Source organism: Punica granatum, chromosome 7 (assembly GCF_007655135.1).
Source record: "Punica granatum isolate Tunisia-2019 chromosome 7, ASM765513v2, whole genome shotgun sequence".
Taxonomy (NCBI): Eukaryota; Viridiplantae; Streptophyta; class Magnoliopsida; order Myrtales; family Lythraceae; genus Punica; species Punica granatum.
In genome coordinates this window covers 22,415,254-22,430,298 of record NC_045133.1, presented here as the reverse complement: position 1 = coordinate 22,430,298, position 15,045 = coordinate 22,415,254, and positions in this window count along the sequence as shown.

The window sequence follows — 15,045 nt, the reverse complement described above, 5'->3', positions numbered from 1 at the left end:
ATTTCGATTTTTTTAAAAATTTGAGACCATACTCAAGATTAGAAATTATTTTTCTGCATAACGTTGATCCTCTAACTTTTCTGAATACAATGGTGATCCCGGAATATTTTCAAATATCTAATTTGAAATATTGAATTTTGAAAATAACCGAGCAATTACGATCGATGTGTGTCAAAGACTCAATATATGTTTTACCGAGATTCAATATCCGTCACTGCAAATTGAAATTCTTGTGGAGCCGATTATTTTTCAAATTTCTCAATTTTGAAGCTTTCATTCTGAAAATATCAACGGATCCCGAGAAATTGAATTTCACCCGAAGATACCCGAGCAAATAACTTAACCAAAAAAAGAAAAAAGAAGAGAAACATATGGCATAAGGGTCGGCCAAGTGGTCAACTTGGCCGAACCATGCCTATATTCTCCTTATCTTTTCTTTCTTTCTTTTTCTTTTTTTTTTTTTGTCTGTTGTTTCTCTCTTATTCTTCTGCTCTTCCTCAGGCAACAAACAGAGACGCCCATCCCCTGCGTGCTCTAGTCCTCAGCTCAGCCTCACCAGCTCTTATCACTTTCCCCACCTGATTCAATGCCATCATCAGTCTCTCCATGATCTTCACGTAAGCGATCTGCCCCATCACCGTCAACCTTCTCCACTCCTTCTTCGTTTTCTTTTCTCTACAACAACTCCCAGTTTCTTGTCTCCCCGCTGCATGCCTCAAGGACGTTGGCCAGCAACTACATCATTTTTCTGGGAAGGGGGAGGAAGGGATCCTCTTCTTCTTTTTCTTCTTTTTTGGTTTTTTCTCTCAGCTTTGCTCCACGTTCCACCACCATTCCATCACCTCCTCTCGGCTTCCCCGTCTTCCTCCTTCCAACGGGTCTCTCGGGGGCTCCTTCTCTCTCCCTCACTGCTCGGCATCCTGCCAACAAAGACAAGACATCACATCATCTCCACCAGGTTCATTCCCTTCAACCCTCTCGACCTGCAACTGAAGCAAGCAGGACAACCGAGCAGTAAAAACTCGAGCAAACAACAGCAACACAAGAAAGCAACAGCCATCCACTCTACTTCCTCTTGTTCTTATGGCACAACACAACAAATGGACAGACAAAGACGGCAACATCACCATCAACTTCACTTACTATTGATTTTTTTTTTTTGGTCTAGAGGTCTCTCTCTCTCTCTCTCTCTCTCTCTCTTAGAGGGGAGCAAGGGACAACAGCTCATCAAAAGAAACCAACGTGCTTCTTGCTCCACAGTTCCCTACATACCGGTCTTGACTCTTCTTCGATTTGAGGCCTCCATCAGGCATCATCACTTGGCCTCTCCTTCCTTCTCGGCAGCAGCAGACCGAGCCACACTACCTCCCCCTGTATTTTTACTCTCTTTGTCACACCACCTTGACAGATGGGGCTTTTCACCTTCATTCTCTTACTCTCTCGAACTCAGCTTGCTCTCTCACGGAGTCTCTCCACCTTTTGGAAGAGCAAAGCAGACAGAAGGGACTCGACCAGCTTTTCCTCACTGTTTCCACCAGCCTTCTCTTTTCTCCCCCTCTCTCTCGAGCTCTCTCTTTCTCTCTATGATTCTCATTGAGTCCATCACGACACACAACCATCACCAGTCTCAACCATCCTCACTTTCTCAGGCTTTCTTCTTTTCAGTCACTTCGTCTTAATCATCTTCACCATCTTCTGATTATGATCAGGACCTCAATCTCTCGACAACTGTTTGTAAACAGACCAGCGGCCTCATCCTGCTCTCATGATCTCTCTCACGAAGACTCTCTAACACCAGCCCCTTCTCCTTTTCTCCTGATGATCACCACCAACACTATTCATCAGCTCGTCTCCCTTTCCTTTCTTCTTCACTAGCACCAGTACACTGGCTGCCTTCACTCTCCATCATCATCTCTTTAGTTCTTTCTCTCCTACAGCAGCCACAACCAATTAGTCATCTTCCTTTGATCATCGGCTCCCTTCCCTCTCCTCTTTTCCTTCATCTGTTGTTGTGCCTCGTTTCCCTCCGTCCCTTGGCTCCCCACACTCATACGGACACACACGCAACTCCTTGGGCTATTTTGGCTGCCTTTTCTTGAGCTCTTGAAGCTCAACCTGTACGAGCATGGCTGCCACCTTTCCCCGCTGAGCTCTCAAGCTGTGGCTGTTGCTTCTTGTAGCCTCACCTAGAGCTTCATCAATTCTGCCGCCGCTTGCTCCTGTTGTTGTGCCTCATTTCAAGCTCTTTAATAAGCTGCCACTGTCCTCTCGAGTCCCCCAAGCCCTTTCTTTTCCATTGCAGTCCCCACAGCAGCTGGGGAGCTCTGGGACAGCCCGTTCTCGCTTCCATTTGTAGGTAACTCGAAGCCTCACGTGGTTCCTCCCGACACTTGCTCGGGAAAGGTAAAATATCCCGATCTTAGTGACATGACTAGGTCTCTGTTGTTTTTTCTAGTTCAATAGTTCCATGAATGACGATAACGAGTGATTGTTTTGGTCAATAATAGCAAGAACCGATTTAATGATTAAAGTCGACTCTTTAAAATTGGGATGTGTGTGGTGTGAATCGACCCGAACATGAACTTGATTTAAAAGATCGGACTTAAAATCGGCTATGAAATGGAAATAAATCCCCATGAATTAACCTCATGATCACTCGGTCTTAAGGAATATAGTCAACTGAATACACTAAAAACTGGCTTAATTTATCACTCGGGCATCAAATCGACGAATTAGATCTTGTTGTGATTTTATATGTCTTGTTCGTGTGCTTCGGGATGTTTCATTGCATTTTAAATTAAAACCTTACACGAATTGATTAATCACGTAAGGTCGAGTTAAAATCGGATTTAATTCCATGACGACTAGGAATTAGAGCTCTTATCGAACGGTCTATCAATGGCCGACTCGACGGCTTGAAACTCGTAAACCAAAGTATTCGACATGTTTACTTGATTTAATCGATCTCACACACGGGGCAATCGGAACGATCCACTTGACAAATTAATTCATTCGGCATTTTAATAAATCGCATGAACCGGTCAATAATTTGTAACCGAGTTCATAAATCGTGAACTGATAACCGCATCCTTTTCTAAACTTACATCTCTTTATAAATACCGAGACGTGCGGTCTGTGTAGTATGGATATCTAGGAATGACTCACGTGCCTTGACTTGAATCTGGGTCCGATTTGAGGCGATTCAACTCAAAACAAGGAAGTTTTTCCTAAACCACTTCCAAACAGACCGACCTGTCTTCCGGCTCCCTCAAGGTTTACTCATGACCCTGGAAGATCTAGGGGACTAGTCGACACCGTATCCCGGTTGATGCGGCCCGCATCACTTAGTCTCATTTTTTTGCAAAAACAAATTTTCATTTCAAGGGCAAGATTATCAATTACCAACAACCCTAAAGTTAGAGTGATCGAAACAGTCTAAGCCACGGGTAAAGCAGGCAGCTCGTGTGGGCGCAAGTCTCATCTGCATAGCCCTTTTTATCTGACTAAAGTGTTTATATCATTCTAATGTAGATTCGGGCACTTAGGGATATGAACTAGAAATGCGAGTGAGGACGACTCGTGAAAGGTTGTCTGGTCCTCCATAGGGTATGAACAGAGACCTTGGCACCTCCATGGTATTTCGCGTTCCCATTTCCTTAAGTTTGTGCTTAAATTAGATTGATATGTCATAAAACACAAAATCAGATTAATCTAACACTCGACACAATATACACAGGTAAACGGGCGGGTTAAAATCCTAGGTTTATGATTTTGACAAAATACACTTTTGTCATATATCTATTAATCTATCAGTGTCACAAAACAGAGCAGCTTAAAATAAACCTACACATTGGAGGCCTAACTACAGCCATCATGTCTCTCAAGTCCATTTCTTAAGCAAAGTCGAATGCTATATGCCCTTTCAGAGCGGCCCATAGCCGATTATCACCACACATACTTGCTTTGCTTTTGTCTATTTAAGGTAGAAACGTGATTGTTAAGTAACCTCAGATCATAATCTGATAATCACTTAAACACGACACTTAACACATAACTTGTCTTCTTTCATCTGTTTTTATCTATTTTTGTGACGGTTCGAGCTTGAACCCATATGACATGATTCACATGGGGTCAACGTCCCAATCATCGATTACGGGGTCCAACGCCCCTAACATCGAGTGCACACAACCCGAGTGCGGCATAGGTTTTGGCCTTGAATCGTTGTTTCGACCCTAACAGTATCAAAGTGGAGGATGACTTGAGTCGAGATGCGTCAAACGAGGTTAGATAATCACCTGGAAGTTCGACCGGTCCCATAGCTAACTTCAAGACCATTTGGTCCTCTCTGGGACCCGTTGGTCCGGTCGGATCCGACCTCTGGCTCTCATAAGCCCACGTCGCATTAATTTCGGTTTTGGTCTTTCAAACTTTACGGTGAACTGGTGCGGAATATTGGTCGAATGTGAATCAATCGGGATCAATTTGTTGTAATTTGTATTCATTATTTGAGAGTACATTGTGAGGTATTTATTTGTATATTTATTTATGAAACGATCCTGATCGGCAAGCGTGGGGACTGAGAATCGGAACAGATCGACTTGGTTTATAGGTCCCCAAGATGAGCGCGACCAAACGAGTCACGGGTCCGGTCCACATGGTGATCCGACCATCACGATCTGATTAGCCGAGATGCAAGGACAGTGGACCAATCCCTTGACTTGAGAATCCGCTCTCTTTTGGTCCATTAAACCGAATCAATCATTTCCACATATTTACAGTACCAAAACGGGCGAGTCGAGCGAAACCTTATCAACGCGATAAATAAATTAAAAATGGCAAACCTTAAACGATTTGGAGTATCGAAAGGACGTGTAGGATATAGGCTCACACGTAACAGAACCCCCGAATTCGAAATTCCTGGCTCTGCAAGACCATATGCTTTAGCAAGTTAGGCATATCCCTTACCCCTAGACTCGGGCAATTCATTGGCCTTCGACTTCCGAGTTGTAAACGGGTAATGGCGTCTTCTTCTCACGCGTGTCCGTCGCGCGTCCCCCGTGAAGGTAGGCACTCTCAAGCCGCGCAATCAACGGGTACACATGCGGGCCTCGACGAGACAAAATTCGGGTCCAGACACTAGGAGAAGGTCTTGTGTGGAATGGTGATATCACATAGAATTATGCCAGAAGACACGTAAAAAATATATTATTTTTGCTAATAATAAATTATTTTTGTCAATAATAGTTTTTTTTGTTTACATAATAAAAATCAAAATGATAAATCCTTATTGGTTTGGAGCATTGCCACATATTGCCACCGTTGTATACAAGACTTTTTTGTAGCGTAATGGCATTCCCCTCGCTTGGTAATTAAGAAATTTCATATTCGATATTCAAATGAGACTATTCGTGTTTTTTATTAGATATTTAAGAATTTTAATTCATATTGCGAGTCAGGATTTTCTCATTAATTTTTTAATGTATGTAGAGCTTGATGTGGTCAGCAGTTGCTTTTTGCATGATTTTTTACTAAATCATCTCCATTACCTTTTATTGTAATGGAAAAGAATAAAATAGATAATGATAAATGCAATAATAGAATGATAAAACCAATGTTATCAGAACCAGATCGGATATCGAACCGGTCGATGCATGGATTCACAGGTTTATGGGTTCAATATGGATTCGATGGGACGGATTGCACGTTTAATTAAGAATAAAATAAATAATAATATTGCCAATGAAAATAATTACAATTTGATAAATATGCAATAATTACAATATTACTAAAAAAACAATTAAAATATGATTATGAATATACATTTAGGATGGTAACTGAATTTCAATTATGCTTGTCTAAACGGTCTGGCATTAAGTCGGAGCAATGGAAATCTAATGTGGCCGCCCACGTGGACCAACAGTATCAGAATTTTTTTTTTAAAAAAAGCAACATCAAGACGATGTTTTGCCTATTTTGGAATTTTTTTTTAAAAAAAAAAGAGGCTATAACTTAGTCCTACCCGCTCCGTACCCAGTTCTTCAATTTATTGCTTGGTAATGGTAGACGTATGATAAATCTCAAAAGGGACCCAGAAACAATACCCGGCCAGAAGTCCCGGGTGACTATTGGAGACGAATTGGATATGTCACGTCAATGTCTGAGGTCCGGGAGTTAGGTTGCAATCGGGATTCTGCACCACCTTTCAAATTAACAACATCAATGAATTCAATCGTCTGATCTGGTAGACATGTATGTACTTACTTAGTTCGGACCTCAATACGATAAGGTTGATTGAATCTTTGGTTTATTCATGGTAAAATCGAGTTGAAATGCCATGCTAATGGACTGATTAATCTTGTCTATGAACTCCGGTGTGATCGAATAAAAATTCCTTCAGAGGAAAGACTACATGGTGGGCCGAGGCTCTGATTTAACAAATTGTAGAGATGGCAAGGCTGAAATGCACGGAGTAATCCCTTATTTAAGTTATACAGATGATATATCACAATTTTCTTGATGAAAGTAAAAAATTTTAAATAAGTAAAACCATCAAATCATTCGATTCGTTTTCTCTTTTAATCTATTTATAATTAGACATAAAGATACAAGGGTTTCTGACCCGACCCAGCAAACAGCAGGACTACCCAACCGCGACCTAGCCCAATCGATACAACCTCAACATGGGCATCAGAAAAGACCACCAAACGGACACCTGAGTGGCAACGAGCAGCACCGGCAGGTCCTCGGTGCTTGAAGCTCGGCCAGCCAAAGTTTTTCATTCATTAACCGGAAGGAAAAGAGATTCATGAGATTAGTGCAATGAATTGAAAATTCTAATAATTAATCAAAAAATACAAATAGTCTTACAACGAGTATCAAACATGAAATTTCATGATCGAAAAAGTGTCCCAACGGCACTACACCTTAATTCCATAGTTGTTTTCTGTCCACTGCATATGGAGTGGTTCGACCACTTCCCTTGCACGAGTTGTCTCGACTCTCCCTTGACCTTACCTCTCAGTTCAGGTTCCCTCGCCCACTTAGGAACTCCAATTCTCAGCTCTCGTAACAGGGCGGCCAAATTTCGGAATTACATCCCAACACCGTCAGCCGGTGAACAATCTTAAAACTTGATATTGGTTGATGAGAATGACCACGCAACCTGGAGTTTGATATTCCGGATTACTGCTTGATAATTTTTTTGAGCTCCCTGACTTGAAAATATAATACTAACCCGATTCAAGTAAACTAAATGTTGTATATATAATTTTACGCATCAGGATTGGATGCTACATATATGGGTGCATATGATTGTACATCATGTGTGTTGAATATATTGGAAAGGAATGGAAAGTTCAAATTGTTAGATATCTCCACAGTTGACTGTCTCACTTGGGTAAAGTATTTGTTCAAATGGGACATTATACTCCAGGAAAGCTTTGTAGCTTGAAACAGCAAAGTCCATACACAAGCGGGTTTCAGATATATATTCGGGTGTTTTCAAGCTTTTCCGTAGGCTAGTAAACAATAATGCATGGCTCGTGAGCCTTTGATTTATACGTGATTTCTCCTCACCTCTGCATTACATAACTCTCTTCTCATATCCATAAAGTTGGATAAGCTCGATCGTCCGATAACAAGCACGCGTTCCCGGTCTTCTCCCCAAATAAATTGTTTTATGTAGCCGATCTTTCCTCATGTATGTTTCACTCCTCAACTCGGCTCCATCCTAGCCCGGCCATTTCAAATTCATCACACCCCACACCACTTCCTTCACTCCCATGCTTTATGCCTCCACTGGAACGACCTTTCTGAGGTTCCTAGCTTCCGATATTTAAAGTTTTTCACTTTGAACACTCGTACAGTAGGTTATACTCGAAGATGTTGTGTATATATTTTTGAGCGAATCAATTCGCTGGAAAATAGGGGACAAATACCTTACAGCATACTCTTCAATGAACATTGGAAATAGACGCTCGTTAAGTCCACGTCTAATTTTTTTACTCGCCAGGAATGGTGCTATGTATGCAACTATGGGTCCACATTGACACTCGTTAAGTCCACGTCCGTAAATAGATGAAAAACGTTAATAAAATTAGACCGTTGATTAATTTGAGAAAAAATAGAAAACATCTATTTATATGAGACAAAATTTAAATTTGGATAAATCGAAAACAAATGTTAGAAATAAATAGTTTACGCGCTAAATGATTATTTGCATGCATTTGACCCCCCGCTGATTGAGAAGTATGATCATGTTGCGTACAACAGCAAGATTCAATTTAAAATTGAAAAACAAACTTGTGTTTCTTATGTGTGGCTTCCTACTGGCATCGCATCTCTCTCTCTCTGTCTCGATATATCTTGAATGTTTGGTACTACATGAATGCTAGGTTAAATGTCTGATCAGCACTAGGATAGAAGCAAGCGTATGGAAGAAAAAATCGACATACCGAGAGGGACGGACGAACCAAAACACAAATGTTAATTATTTTTCGAAAATTGATAGAGTAGTGTTAATGCTTTTTTGTTTGTAAATTAATATGGTTACTTGTCGAGTCTTCTCGTTTGTTAATTGGATGGATGGATTTTATTACATTTGCAGAAAAAGAATTCAATGAGAAATTATTTTTTGGTAATTTTTTTCCATTTAAAGTTAGACTTTCTAGGTTGATACAAAAGAAATCTTTTACTCTAGTTTTGGCTTTGGGAACAAAAATCAAGATTTGATTAAGGGATCTCAAAAATGAACACTGCAAGCCAGACTTTTCAGGTTGATACAAAAGGAATATTTTACTATAGTTTTGGGGATAAAAATCAAGATTTGATTAGGGAATTTCAGAAATGAATGACACACATGAAATGTTGAAATCTCACAGGATATTTTTAAAATAAAAAGAATATAAAAGAAGCCCTGATAAGGAAAAGGACATTTAATTTACATTAATATATATATATATATAGACACGCACAAAAAAAAAGCAAAAATGGTATATCTATGCACACACACAAAAGAAAAAAATGATTATATACATATACATACATACATATATATATATATATCTCGGCACACACACAAGAAAAAGCAAAATACAAAGAAAAAAATTGAAAAATAAAAAATATAGCTTGACATGTGGCTTAATGTGAATTTAGAATGGAACTACTTCAATGTTTTAATAATATATTTCTTTGTCTCATTGAATTTTCATTGTTGATTGAGTTGTATTAGTGTTTTTTTCCCTACATTAATATGGTTATGTTGGACTGCTCGTCTCTTTGGATGGATAGAATTTGATATAGAAGGTTTTTTTTTCATAGAAAATTATTCAGAAATAGTATACAGTATAATGTTAAATCTAATACAACTTTCCATATGAATCGTTATATTAAATAATACATATTTTGTGTATCGATATTATAAAAATAAGACGATCAATCCATTTTGTTGTAATAGAAGTTACATATTTGCAACTCGTCTTAAAAGTTCCATATCCATATAACATATTGGATATATGATATATATGTCACTTTGTAAGGGCCCATAAGGGGAGCCCCTTATCCGATTCCCCTCTCGGCGACCATCTAGCCCCTCGAGGTTATTTTTTAAAAGGTTTAATTAATTTATTTTATTTTAATTTCTCATTTTTATTTTACTTTTTAAATAATTTTAATTTGTAACCACTATTAAATTACCACATAGGCAAAATTAACAGTGTCGAGTCCACATTAAAAATAACTTTTTTTCAAAAATAAAATATAAAAAATATAAAAAAATAAAAAAAAAGAAGAAAAGTTGGATAGAAAGTTTCAAATACAAGATAATTGACACAATTAAACGTGTCTCTATCACTATAATACTAATAAACTTATGATCATCTCTCACATTCTTTAATTTTTTTATTAATTTCTTTCCATGGGCTATTAAATTGAAGAAGGTGAATGAAAAGACACTCAACCTGATTGAGGAATTGCTCAAAAATCTTACATGGGAGACTCATATCACACGAACAGAGGCTCCTCATCGCATAGGCTTGAGGAGGCTACTTTAAATATCTATATTAGATAGATATATTTATAGTCATGTATAGAATACATAGATTTGTCATTTATCGTAGATATCAATTTCGATTATATTTCCAACCTTGTAATCTTTATATTATATTATATTATTATATTAGATATAGTTTTCAAAAGAGATCGCGACCGGGTCAGACAAGTAAGTTAAGGATGACAAGTTTTGTGGTGGTCCTTGTGAGATTTAATCTGAAATATCGGCTCTTCTAGTAATTAATTTAGATTGAACCTGCACTCTTGGTGTCCCCCTTACACCCCAACTGCTGTGTCGATATCTACACTTTCGGGTATTTTGTTGTGTGTGCCTTGGTGGCATGATTTTTAATCTTTGCATTGTGGTTCTTCGTCCGTCCTCCTCGGTTGTCGCAATTTTTCTACCATAATATATGTGCTCCATGCTTGATTCAATCCTAGTGCTAATCAGACTCTTAACCTAGCATTCTTGTAGTACCAAACAGTCCAGATATATAATCCATCGACAGAGAGAGAGAGAGAGAGAGAGAGAGAGCGAGAGAGAAGCGAGTGGGACGACATCTGAAACACATGTTAGGTTTTTTAATTCAATTTTAAATGATTTTTGCTGTTGTATGCAACATGATCGTAACTCTCAATCAATGGGTCTACTGCATCAGCAAATAATCATTTTGCATGTGAACTACGGTTTCGCTTGGAATCCTAAGTGCAAGTGATGATGAGATGGTGCAATTGGTGACTGTTTCAGCAATACCTGGTAATTTTCGTCAATGTACTTATACTTTTAAAAGGTAAAACAAGAGGATCATTGCGGTTTCTAAATGGACGAGGGCGTTATGGGAATTTGAAAAGTTTACGGGGGGGTGTTTTAGGGATAGAAATGTGAACATAAGTAGGAATTCCACGCTTTTATATATACTAGGAGATAGCCACATGCATTGCACGTGCTAGTTTTTCTTTTAAAAGTAAAATTAACATTTGTATGTATCAAATGAGAAAAAAAAGAATTATTTTCTCACGGAAAAAGAAGGATTATTTCACTAAATTAAAACAGTACATATATATACTACATTAGATATTATAAAAGAAATAGAAAACTAAATTTCTGAACATCTACATTAGTTGAGCAAAAAAAATATCTGCTTTAATATTCTTGGTTGTTTAAGATATTTCCTCTCAGCATCTCAACTTTTATAAAACTTAATGAATTGTGATTTTCATTAAAAAGAACATTTTTCATCAACCACTTGGATGGAAGAATTTTATTTGTTCTGCTCTAAAGAAAGTATTAGTCGGCTAATTTCAATATAAGACAAAGAAAAAATAACACAAAATTGTAAGTAGCATTTTATTTGGTATCCAGAAGACTTATAAAAGAAAACGAATAAATGTACAAAAAAGGAAACATTTTGGCCACGTTGAAAAGATTTCATTATCACTTTTGTGTTGTGAGAAGAAGAATGGAGAGAAGGCCGATAATAGGAGGGAGAAGCCTGACATGGTTAGTTCCACAAATAAGAGTGTCATCACAGTTTTGTTCACAACATACTATGTTAAATTTGAAAATAATATAGTTTGGTGGTGCATGATATAGTGAATTTATATTCTATTTGTGGGATAAGATTTTCCATATAACCTGAAAATAGTTTGATGCTATTATTACTTATTAGAGTTTCAAAGTTTGTCTCCCATTCGACTAAATTTAAATTATATCTCACAAAAATACGTGCTTTCTATTTTTTTCCTCAAATTGGCGAGCTATCCAATTCTAGCAACGTTTTTCATCTATTTATAGACAAAGATTTACAGGACATCAATGCGGATCACAACTACACACATTGCACCACTCGTTGCATACTACCTCATAGAAAATATAGAAAACATTAAAAAATCAAAGAAAATAAATAAAAAAAAGTTCCAAAAAATTCACAAAGCAATTTAAAACTATTAAAGAAAATTCATAAATAAAAGTTCTGAAAGTTTGGAAACAAATAGAAAACAAATTCTGAAAATTTAGAAAAAATTTAAAAACCGAAGAAAATTCGTAAATTTACAGAAAAAATCTAAAAATTATAGAATATTCATAAGAAATTCAAAACAAATAAAATGAAATATATAAAAAAAAATTAAAAATAAAATTATGAGAATTATGAAAATATAAATAGAAAATCATAAAATTTTGAATTTTTTCTTGAATATTCTGCACTTTTTAATTTTCTTTGGTCAGTAAGTTTTATAAAAAATTTGATAGTTTTTTAAATTTTGTATTTATTTTCAAATTTTATGAATTTTCTTCAGCTTTCAAGTCTTTGCTTAACAAGTTTTATGAATCTTCTTTGGTTTTTAAAATTTTTCATTTTTTCATTTTATTAATTTTACTGTTTGTTTTTAAATCTTCCGCATTTTTATGAATTTTCGTTAAATTAATTTTTTTCTAGGTTTACTGGAATTTTTTTAATTTTCTTTTTCATATTTTTCTGAATTTTTAATGAGGCGCATGCAATGAGTGGTGCTATATGTGTAGCTGTGGGTCCACATCGAAGTCCCTTAAGTACATGTCAGCAGACAGACATAAAACGTTAACGGAATTGGACGGCAGATCATATATGAGAATAAATTCTAATTTGATTAAATTTGGGACAAACGTAAAAACTCTAACTTTTTGGTGTAATTTTTCCGATTAACAATGGGCTTCATGGAAAAGTCATATTGAAATCTGATAGAATTATAAAAAGAAAAAAAAGAGTTGGATTATAGTAGTGGTTCATGGAGATGTTACCCGAGTTAAAGTTTGTGACATAAAAAGATGAAAAGATGCACCAGTAAATTCATTTACCCGACGTGGAGATCAATCCCGCATTTTCTCACTTTCCTCTCTTCTTCCCTCTTCCTCTCTCTCCTCTTTCTTCTCACGCAGGCCAACTTCACGATTATTTTCTTTTTCCGACTCATGTTGATCTTTTTTATCAATTAATTTTATAATTATATTTTTCAAATCTTCATAAATAATTCTACTTATATTGAAAACTATAAATTACATAACACCACCCTTAATACACACACACAGAGACAGAAGCGATATGAGTCAGTGAATTTTTTTTTTTTTAAATTTCCCCTAATATATCTTTTATGAATAGGCATATGTTCCTGCAAATTCATGATGCTCATTCAGTTCATTTATTTACTAATAATAATAATAACGAATAAATAAATAAAACAATTTACTTTATAGAGATGATGAGCTGATATTGTTGTCAAGTCTTTGTCCATCATTAATTGTTTGCGAGCATTAGGCCCCATTTAAATTTATAGTGTGATTTTAGAATCATGATTTTGATTTTAACCCAACACTACACAACAAAAATACACGTTTCCCAAGTCAATTTTATAATACTATCTCATTTGTCTTTTTTCAAAATCAAAATCAAAATCAAAATCAAAATCAAAATCAAAATCAAAATCATGATTCTAAAATCACACTAACAATTCAAACGCAGCCTAATTCTCAGTTTAAAAATGAGACAAACAAGAATTACACTCGCAAAGAGGATTCTATGGTGCAATCAATCAAATTGGTTGTACCTCCATACAACCATGAAAATTACTAAAAATTTAAGTAAAAAGTATATATTTTACTAAAAAGTTACGTAAAACTCTTTGAGATATGTGTCAGAACCCAATTTTGGTCCACTAGCTCCAGAGGGGCAAAATCGTCATTTTGCCACCCGTGAGGGAAGTATTTTCGATTAATTACTCGAGTATTCACGACTTTTTGGAAATAGCAAATTTGCCTAATTTAATACCAATTTTATGATTTTTCAAAAAAAATATTATTTGGGACGTTTTTGAATTTCGCGTACATCGACGTCAATTTTCAAAATCCAGGACAAAATTCGAGATTGGAGATAATTTCATCGCATAATATCGATCAACGAATTTTTCTGAGCACGATGGTGGTCTCGAATTATTTTTTCCGACATCCGATCAAGAACACAGAATTTTCAATTTGTACGCACGTCGAATTCAAAAAAAAAAAAGAGGGAAACGGTGAGAAGTGACTTCTGACCGTTGCTTCTTCTTCTTTTCCTTTTTCCTGTTCTTCTTCTTCCTCTTTTCTTCTTTTCTTTTTTTTCTTCTCTTCTCCTGCTCCCTTGCCGACTGGACCCGAGCTTACAACTCGAAGCCTGCACGCATGCCCTGCTCCCGTCATCCTTTCCCCCTCTGCACACGCCAACCGCTCCCGTGCACGCCAACTCTCTCTCTCTTTCTCTCTCTCTCTCTCTCTCTCTCGGTTTTTCGGGACAAAACCAGAGCTCACGATCGAAACCGAAAAAAAAAGGAGACGAGAGCTCACGAACAAAAAAAAGATCCCTCAGCTCACACACGGTCTCCCATAGCTCACGGCCCGCAGCTCGATTTTTCTCTCGGACAATCCACGCTCTCTCTCAGCTCACAAATTCTCTCGAAAACCCGGAGCTCGTTCTCACCTTGCGGCGGCCGAAATCCTTCAACTCGTCCTGATCCTCATGCCCGGCCCGTAGCTCGCCCACTTTCTCCGGACGGGAGACCCTTGGCTCGTGACCTCCGAGCTCGTCCCGCAGCTCGCCACCCCACAGCTCACTCTCCCTGTCGTCCCTCACCTCGGCTCCCTCAGCTCACTGAACCCTTAGCTCGGCTGACTCCCCCTCTGGATGATCCTCACGCACGACTCGCAACCACCCGAACCGCATTTGCTTCTCTTCGTTTTCCCCGTTTGAAATTAATCGGATCGGTTCCTTTTCTTTTAGGTCGCAGGGGCAAAGTTCGTGTCGGTCCGTGTCCAGCAATGCAGCCCGTGTCTAGCGGCAGCCCAGCCCGGTCCAGTGATAGCTCAATCGGCCCAATTCGCAGCCCATTCGCTCGGGCCCAGCAGAAGCCCATTCAGCCCACTCGGCCCAGTCCACCTGTCACGGCCCGGCCCAATTCGTCCGGCATTGATTTTTAATTTTTTCTTCATTT